Source organism: Monodon monoceros, unplaced genomic scaffold (genome assembly GCF_005190385.1).
Source record: "Monodon monoceros isolate NGI ecotype Baffin Bay Population unplaced genomic scaffold, NGI_Narwhal_1 Super_Scaffold_12, whole genome shotgun sequence".
In the NCBI taxonomy this organism is placed as follows: Eukaryota; Metazoa; Chordata; class Mammalia; order Artiodactyla; family Monodontidae; genus Monodon; species Monodon monoceros.
Genome location: NW_021703768.1, coordinates 30,192,537 through 30,203,163, shown reverse-complemented (window position 1 = coordinate 30,203,163; position 10,627 = coordinate 30,192,537).

Here is a 10,627-nt window from a genome sequence, read left to right as displayed (position 1 = left end):
GACTTGTTGCTTTTTTGGAAGGTGGGGGGCAAATATTCTAATTTTGTCATAAGAAACTACAATTTAGAATTTTGGACAAAATCTACAAGTCTTTTAAAAGAAAGGTTGATTGTTAATTCAATATTATTTGAAGCTCTGTTTAGGCCAAAACCACATGTCAGTGGATTACCACTGCCTGTTTTGGCATTGACTCTTGTCTCTGAGATTTCTTGGCTGTATGACTAGATGCTTCTATGTTTGTGCCTTATGTTTTCCCTCTACCACAGGTACCACACAATTTGCAGGGAGGCAGAGAGAGAATCCCTGGCTAACCTTTGAAAGGAGGGGTGAAATGTAGGTTGTGGACTCTCTATGTCACTTAATTGGTATTTTATAAAGAGACTAATTTATTAGGTGAAAGTACTACAGAGCATCCAGCTCCTCAAATCAAGGGTATAGTAGATCATGGCAGATAGAAAGATATCCTACAGATAGAGGAATGCTGAGTGGATTAGATGAGTTAATATGTATAAGGACTTAGTACTGGCAAACAGTAAATGCACATTTAAGGTTGGATATTAGTAACGTGCAGCTTGCCCAAGGTCACAACTAGTAAGTGGAGGAGTAGATGAACCTCCTACACTGAACTTCCATGTTTCAGTTTGTTTACACATTTTTGTCTGCCTTTTTGCTCTGCACACCTTTGAGATTTCCTTTATTTTTACCTTCTATTCGACTAATTCTATCTTTAATCATGTTTATTACTCAAGTCAGTTTTTAGTAATTAAAAATATTTTGACAATCATATTTTAAATTTCAAATAATTTTTATATTGCCATAATAGCTCATTTTTTTCATGGTGACCTATTCTTGTATTATGGATGTAATATCCTTTCTCTCTCTGAGGACACTAAATAAAATTATTTTTTTAAAGTTCTCTTTGGTTTTCTGCATTATTTCTATTTTTTCCAGAGTCATCTGTTCTGTTTGCTTAACCCTTTGCTTAATCCTGGTCCTTTTCCTTTCTTCTACTGTTTTTTCTCAAATATCTGATGATGCTGCATTAGCCATTCATATTTATGAGTAAACATTTAGGTCACTGCTTTGGGAGTTAGCATCACTTTCCTCTGCAGTTGCGTGGGTCTTTTCCCCCAGCAGGTCTTCTCCTGAGGGCTGACTGCATACTTTGTGTCAGTGTGCTAGTTGTGTTGACAGACTTCACTTTGGGGTTCATGGATACAGAGCAGACAGACATCCTCCCATTACTGCAAAGGAGGAGTGACTGCAAAAAGTGGAAGCCTTTAGTGTACTTCTTTCCTGAACAGATCTACTTTCTTCTCCAGTCTCTCTCCATATCTTTTTCCAGCCAGGAGGTGAGAGAGGGTGGTCCTAGGGCATTTCCAGCTCTCCTTCTCTTTCTGGTCCCAGTTTAAAAGCTTTTTCCAGGCAGATAACTCACATTCTTAAAGGACAACTGTCATTAATCCATTTTGAGCTTATTTTTGTGTATGGTGTTAGGGAGTGTTCTAATCTCATACTTTTACATGTACCTGTCCAGTTTTCCCAGCACCACGTATTGAAGAGGCTGTCCTTTCTCCACTGTACATTCCTGCCTCCTTTATCAAAGATAAGATGACCATATGTGCGTGGGTTTATCTCTGGGCTTTCTATCCTGTTCCATTGATCTATCTTTCTGTTTTTGTGCCAGTACCATACTGTCTTGATTACGGTAGCTTTGTAGTATAGTCTGAAGTCAGGGAGCCTGATTCCTCCAGCTCCGTTTTTCGTTCTCAAGATTGCTTTGGCTATTCGGGGTCTTTTGTGTTTCCATACAAATTGTGAAAGTTTTTGTTCTAGTTCTGTGAAAAACGCCAGTGGTAGTTTGATAGGGATTGCATTGAATCTGTAGATTGCTTTGGGAGTATAGTCATTTTCACAATGTTGATTCTTCCAATCCAAGAACATGGTATATCTCTCCATCTATTTGTATCATCTTTAATTTCTTTCATCAAGACCTAAATGTAAGGCCAGAAACTATCAAACTCTTAGAGGAAAACATAGGCAGAACACTCTATGACATAAATCACAGCAAGATCCTTTTTGACCCACCTCCTAGAGAAATGGAAATAAAAACAAAAATAAACAAATGGGACCTAATGAAACTTCAAAGCTTTTGCACAGCAAAGGAAACCATAAACAAGACCAAAAGACAACCCTCAGAATGGGAGAAAATATTTGCAAATGAAGCAACTGACAAAGGATTAATCTCCAAAATTTACAAGCAGCTCATGCAGCTCAATAACAAAAAAACAAACAACCCAATCCAAATATGGGCAGAAAACCTAAATAGACATTTCTCCAAAGAACATATACAGACTGCCAACAAACACATGAAAGAATGCTCAACATCATTAATCATTAAAGAAATGCAAATCAAAACTACAATGAGATATCATCTCACACCTGTCAGAATGGCCATCATCAAAAAATCTAGAAACAATAAATGCTGGAGAAGGTGTGGAGAAAAGGGAACACTCTTGCACTGCTGGTGGGAATGTGAATTGGTACAGCCACTATGGAGAACAGTATGGAGGTTCCTTAAAAAAACTACAAATAGAACTACCATATGACCCAGCAATCCCACTACTGGGCATATACCCTGAGAAAACCATAATTCAAAAAGAGCCATGTACCAAAATGTTCATTGCAGCTCTATTTACAATAGCCAGGAGATGGAAGCAACTTAAGTTTCCATCATCGGATGAATGGATAAAGAAGATGTGGCACATATATACAATGGAATATTACTAAGCCATAAAAAGAAACGAAGTTGAGTTATTTGTAGTGAGGTGGATGGACCTACAGTCTGTCATACACAGTGAAGTAAGTCAGAAAGAGAAAGACAAATACCGTATGCTAACACATATATATGGAATCTAAGAAAAAAGAATGTCATGAAGAACCTAGGGGTAAGATGGGAATAAAGACACAGACCTACTAGAGAATGGACTTGAGGATATGGGGAGGCGGAAGGGTAAGCTGTGACAAAGCGAGAGAGTGGCATGGACATATATACACTACCAAATGTAAAATAGATAGCTAGTGGGAAGCAGCCACATAGCACAGGGAGATCAGCTCCGTGCTTTGTGACCACCTAGAGGGGTGGGATAGGGAGAGTGGGAGGGAGGGAGACTCAAGAGGGAAGAGATATGGGAACATATGTATATGTATAGCTGATTCACTTTGTTATAAAGCAGAAACTAACACACCCTTGTAAAGCAATTATACTCCAATAAAGATGTTTAAAAAAAAAAAAAAAAAGGACAACTGTCAGCATTTATCCTGTGGCTAAATTCCTCTGTTCCACACGCAGTTTTTTCATTAATATGTGATGATTGCCCATGTTACCTATATTTATTGACCCCAAGCTTCCTCTCTACCATGCTTTACTCCACTCTTATTGTTTAGATTCCTTCTCTTTTTTATCTTCTTGTGAGTCCTCATAGTTTCTTGTCCAATTATGGCAGATACGTGAAGATAACTTTCTAATGTATAACGTCTATATTTTAAACATCTATGTTTAAAATTTTTCTCTTTGTACAATTTTTAATCATTTGAATGGATTTGGAAGTGTGTGCGTGGCCTGCTATTTTGATTAGTCTTTCCTACAAGTAATTTTAAAATATCTGTTCTCTATTGCCTTCTTAAAGTTTCTGTTTAGGATTGACTGTCTACACAGGTTTACTTCAAAAAGGTGACAGTGAAGAAGTATGTTTGCTGATGTAACTGATATGTGTAATATACAGAAAAACGTGCTAGTAGTTTCACCTAATTGTGCCAATAACACGTAAATCCAGGTTTCGGAGTTCCTGGGAGAGCTTCAAGCTCCCATTAAATCGAGAAATAATCAAATGATCAGATGTGGAAGGCTGATTCTTTCTTGATTTACCCTCTACCACTCTCATATGGTTACCCCACTGGATCTCTGAGACAATGAGAGGGATCCTATATTCTGATCCTTCCATCTTCTTCAAGCCCAGCCACTCTGGGTCCTCACTGAGAAATTAGGGAGTGGTTTCAATGGCCCTGGTACTGATGCAAATGTTCAGGGAGCCCCAAAACTGGTCCAGGATTTCCCACCTGCAGCTCACTAGGTGCTGTTGTTATTTAAAGCTGAAGATCAATGTCTGAGCTAAAACACCTGATTCTCACATGCCAGCTGTGAATGCCAGGGGGATAAGGGGCATACGTGTGTGTGTGTGTGCACACGCACTCATAGATCTGTCTGTTGGGAGGCAAGAAATGTTTGTAGTTCTACAGTAAGAAGTTAGTTAATATTCAATGAATATTGTGGGCAGGCCTCTGAAGTCAGTTATGTGGGAATACAAAGAGCTCGTAGATATTTTTTCCTCAATGCCTCATTAAGGAGCTGAATTTGGATGAAAACTCTCTTCCATCTTTGCAAATACAATCTGTTATGGACTGAATATTTGTGTTCTCCCAAATTCATATGTTTTAATCCCCCCAATGTGATGCTGATAGGAAGTAGGCTCTGTGGGGAGTGATTAGGTCATGAGGGAGCCCTCATGAAGGGATTAGTGCCCTTATAAAAGAGACCCCAGACAGCTTCCTCACCCTCTTTCCACTGTGTGAGGACAGTGAGAAGTCAGCAGTCTGCAACCTGGAAGAGGACTCTCACAAGAACCTATCATGCTAGTACCCTGATCTCGGAAGTCTACCTTCCAGAACCGTGACAAGAGATTTCTGTTGTGTATAAGACACTAGTCTATGATATTTTGTATAGCAGCCCAAACTAAGACACAATCTAATTGTATTTTTAGAAATAGAAATAAGAAAATAAGAAAAATGGTATAGAAGAGAACATCTGTACAGTTGAGAAGTAATGAGTAAAATGACTGTTTGTTTCTCTTTAAATGACAGTGTCATTTTCACATACGTCCAGCCTTCTTTCTCTGCCACAGAGGTTCTGAATTTGATGATTATGGCTCAGATGTTTAAGAATGTACCCCAGTGTGGTTTCCTTTGTTTGTTTATAAATTGTATTCTTATACTACTACATGAATACATTATGAATATTAACATTTCCTATATTTGTATATGTTTTATAATATGTGGAGTAAAAAATGGGAAATTTGAAGAGTTTCTCTCCACATCCTAATAAATTTAGCACATTGCCTATTTCTTGTACACTTTCAATTAGATTCACTGAGTAATTATAAAACTTTTTATAGTGGAAATGTTAAAAAAAAAAGTAGACATGAAAGTATAATAAATCCCATGTACCCATCCCTTAGCTTTAATAATTATCAATTTATGACCAATGTTATTTCATCTATACTCCCCATATCTTTCATTTAAATTATTTGTGAAACAAATCCCAGATATAGAATAATTAAATTAATTAATTATATATTATATTCCACCTAGCTAACATAAAAGAAATGAGTGAAAGAAGAAATAGAGAAAGAAAAAAAGAGAGAAAATGAATAAATGAAGGAAGGAAGGAAGGAAGGAGGGAGGGAGAGGATGAGGAACATAGTTTAGTTATTATTTTATTCTTATAAACGTAAATTCAAATGAAGTAACAAGAGTTTGATCTGGTGCAAGTTAGTTTGCTTTATTTTGGAAATGATCCCAGTTAATGAGTATTTACCTCCAGAGATTTCAGTTCTTCTGCAAACCTGCTGACCCTGATTCCTGGGTGCTTCAAACACTTTTAGATGGAATTCAGACTCTGCAGGAACATTTGCTCTTACCCAGATGGTGGACATTATGGAACCAGAACCACTGTACTCTGTTTCCTTGCCACTTAAAACAAACGAACGAACAAATTAAAACTCGGTATTTTTCTGATCTTTGGCTTTATTTTGTTGTGTTTTCACTTTGGCTAAAAGACTTCAGTAAAGATAGGGAAATGTAAAGCTACAGAGATTAAATATTGGCACATAGCAATGATCAAATCACACCCATAATCAGGTAACTTTCCTACAATCTCACATACAGATAATCATTTCCTAAGCTCACAAATATAAGACCCCATTCTTGTGGGTGCTGGATGAGAAAACATGGGTTTATCCTGAGGCCAAGGCTATTTTATTAACTGACCTTGGACTCTGCTGACCTCCAGAGGGAGCCCTATGGCAGCCAAATCTGAGGCTGCCGTGAAAGATCTAAAATTCGTTTGAACTGCCAAGGCAATGTTCATGGAGTGTGGCAATATTTCTGATAACCAACACTCAAATGTTGGCATTCAATGGTAGCAATTTCAGAATGGTGAGCAACTTTGATAAATAAGCAATTTGGTGCTATGCCAGTGTAGCCTCCTGAATCTATTGACAGGAGTAAGTATTCAAGCAAAACAATCTCTAATACAACCATCTGCATCTCTTTTGTTTCTACAAATAGCAATCATGGGAGTCCAGCTAACCGTACTACTTCGGAAATTCTTTGAGCTAATAACATACAGTAACTTAGAGTAACACAACTCTGAACAGCTTCAAAGGCCTGCCTTGATGGTACTTTGTGATATACATGTTACGTGAGTCATTGTGAGATTTTGAAACTCAACATTCTCATCTATAATGTCTTTGGTGGAAGGAAGAGGATTTCAAAAAAAGAAACTACCACTGGCTGATACAGAGGAGCAAGGGATCTGTTATTTAAAATCAATAGAAAATCTAAAGTCTTAACACTAGTTCACCATTCTTGAACTGCAATAACCATTTAATAATTCCTGCAGTGCTTTGGGCTCAGCCCAGGGCCTCATAGTTTTGTGTTTGGATTCTATTAAGGGTCTTTTATCTTATGCTGTAGGAATGAGAGTGATGAATGCAATACTACTGCTTTGTATATATATAATACTTGTCATTCAAAACAGTCTTAAGACCCTCAGAGAGTAGGTAAACTTGTCAACTAGGTATCATACATACTTTTGAAACAAGGCAAGTTACTATTAAACAAGTAACTCACTTGTGAACTAATGTACAGTGCATGTGTAACGTACAATACTTTTTAAACATGGTTCAATTGAACAAAGAAAATTCTCCTATAAACCGAGAACCGTTTAGATTATAAAACTGATATCTTATGATTAGAATTCATAGCTTTCTGAGAATTCTAATAATCAAATATCAATTTTTCCAGTATCACTCCAAAAGCACCAGCTGATAAGATCAACTGTTTACCTGTGACATGCCATTCTACTCTACTCTTGTGGGAGTACAAAGACACAGGTTAAGCGGAAAGGATATGGGAGGGAAGGAAGAACCTAGACCAAGGAAACTGGTGGCATCGTTTTGGCATCAGAGAGAGCTGATAAGAGAAAAAGCTTGGCTTTCAGAGGATTCTAACTCATTTTTAAACAAACTGCAAGCAAAGATATTATTCACCTGTTTCTTGACCCAGGCAGATTTCACCTTTTGTATTCTGACTTTTTGCTTTTATTTACAAGCAAAAAGCAAAGTATAACATGCCCATTGTGGACTACTAACTTGGTGGTGTGTCTGAAAAGAAACGGCTATGGCTTATTATAGCTGATACTTACTATGGTTGATACATCTGATGTTATTTCACATACAGTACTCCTGTAACATACTGCTTTCAGCTACACTGGCTTATTTCCAATAAAAACTGGTGAGTCAAAACAGAGAGGCCTCTGAGAGCAGAAGTGTAACTGAACATGCAGTATAAGAGCCTGCTCTTGACTCAGTCACAGGGTCACTGCCCAGGGCTCACTCAATGATACACAACAGTGGGACATGGAGGAACCAGGCAGCAAGCTTTCCCCGGTACTGTCCCTGTACCCTTAGGTCGTGGACTGGAAACTACTATGTTTAGGGAGTGTTTGTTTGGTTTCATCAGTCCTCAGGAAAGATATAATGAATGAAGTAGTGGAGCAAACCAGATCTGTTTAAGCAGGTCATGCTTGTTTACTTTGATAAGAGGACTTTACACTGATGCCATCTAAAAAAAGCCAAACTCTGAGAAACAGAGTAGAGTGGCGGTTGCCAGGGGTTGTCGAGCATTATTGGTCAAGGAGTACAAACTTCCAGTTATAAGATTAACAAGTTTGAGGATCTAATGTACAGCATGGTGACTATAGCTAATAGTGCTATATCATATACTTGAATATTGCTAGGACAGAGTAAATCTTAAAAGTTCCCACCACAAAAAAGAAATGGTAACTGTGTGACAAGATGGCGATGGTAGCTAATGCTGTGGTGATAATAATTTTGCAATATAAAAAATGCGTCAAATCGGGGCTTCCCTGGTGGCGCAGTGGTTGAGAGTCCGCCTGCCGATGCAGGGGAGATGGGTTCGTGCCCCGGTCCGGGAAGATCCCACATGCCGCGGAGCGGCTGGGCCTGTGAGCCATGGCCGCTGAGCCTGCGCGTCCGGAGCCTGTGCTCCGCAAAGGGAGAGGCCACAACAGTGAGAGGCCCGCGTACAGCAAAAAAAAAAAAAAAAAAAAAAAAAAAAAAAAAAATGCGTCAAATCAACACGTGTACCACCTTAAACTTACACAGTGTTATGTGTCAACTGCATCTCAATAATGCTGGCATTGGGGGGTGGGAGTTATGTAAAAAAAATACATATATAGATTTTTACTATATATATACCCCATACCCCAGACTCTGAAATTGGGGCTCAAAACTCTCTAACTTTACCACATTCCCTCGGTAATTATGGTTGTCAGCCAAGTTTGAGACTTGAAGGCCTAGATTTTCAAATACACTCCCAAATTCTACTCAGATTCTCAGTTTTAAATATATTTTTTCTTCTCAGTCTTTAGCCAAAGATAAAACAGGATACCCCTTCCCTTTTCAGGCCTTCATATCGACAGAGCAAGTGTTGAATACTTTCTTGCATTGCTTACAAAACATTTGTTTCATTTGACAAATGAAGACACAAACTCAGAGATGTTAAGTTCCTAGTTCAAGGCTACACAGCACACTAGTGGGAGTGCTGGGGTTAGAAAGCTGGTTCTATGGTCAGCTGACCATTCCTTTTCTTCTCTTTTTTCCCAGCTTTACATTCATTCGTGAGTAAGAAAAATGGAGGCATCTAGGGGACTTCTTTGAAACACTAGACCCTGCATTAGGGTAAATGCAGATGCTAATTTCCAAGCAACATTTCCTCTCAGAGAGAAACCTACAGAATAGAAAAGACTTAAAGAGACATAGTGGGCTTCCCTGGTGGCGCAGTGCTTGAGAATCTGCCTGCTAATGCAGGGGACACAGGTTCGAGCCCTGGTCTGGGAAGATCCCACATGCCGCGGAGCAACTAGGCCCGTGAGCCACAACTACTGAGCCTGCAGTCTGGAGCCTGTGCTCCGCAACAAGAGAGGTCGCGATAGTGAAGAGGCCTGTGCACCGCGATTAAGAGTGGCCCCCGCTTGCCACAACTAGAGAAAGCCCTCGCACAGAAACGAAGACCCAACACAGTCAAAAATAAATAAATAAATAAATAAATAAAAGATTACTATTAAAAAAAAAAGAAAAGAGAGAGAGACATAGCAACCAAATACAGTGTGTGGACTTTTGGGTCCCAATTTGAGCAAAATACCACCTGGATATTTAATCACATTAAGAAATCATGCTTAACTGTTAGAAAGGTGACACTTTTATTATGGTTCTATTTTTCAAAGTCCTTGCGTTTTAGAAATACATATTGAAATATTTATGAATGCAATGATGTCTGGGATGCTTCAAATGCAGTGGTGGAGAGAGGGGGAAAAGTGGTTGTGATGAAACACACATTAGAAACAAGATTATCCATGAGCTAATAATGACTGAATCCAAGTGATGGGTACATAGGGCTTATTATGCTATTCTCTCTTCATATATATATATATATATTTTTTTTTTCTCATTGTAAAACACTTTTTAAAACATTCATTTCTCTCAAGGCCTGGCTTACAGTTTTGTGGGTTATTTGATTTACCTACATGATAATACGTTTAGTGAGGTCCACAGCTAGGTAGAATATATATATATTTTTAATATAGAGCACAATTATTTTATTTCACTAATGAATCAGAAGACATTTTTGATACTATAATAAGCGTTCCAATGAAAACAAACCCAATAAGTTATACGAATACTTTTTAATCTTGTTAGATTCTGTGATACCAACAAATATGGGGAACACATAGTGTTGGTGCCCTCTTTCACTCTTACTTAATGCCAACATAAGCATCTTCTTTTTTCTTTTATATTTAAAATATCTTTTTAATTTTTAAATTTTTTTAAATTTTTAACACCTTTATTGGAGTAGAATTGCTTTAGATAGCATATTGATAGCTTTATGTAATTCAGCAAGAAAATACCTCAGCCTCCTACCATGACCATTGTGAAGCAGGAGATAAATACCAGCCATTTAAAGCAGAAACTATGGTTCTCTAGTAACAGGAATCTCTTTCAATGTAGCCAAACACTTCTATAACCTGTTACACTCTGAGGGACCTAAAAAACTGCAATAGGTAAACTATTTATTAAAATAGTAAAAGCAGTTTGACAAAAATCATAAGAATTATGAAACAGCACTTACATTCCATAAGAGTTTTCATAGCTCAGAGTATGCTTGGGGAACCGTTAATTGCCTCAAAGTGAAATGAGGGTGCCCACCA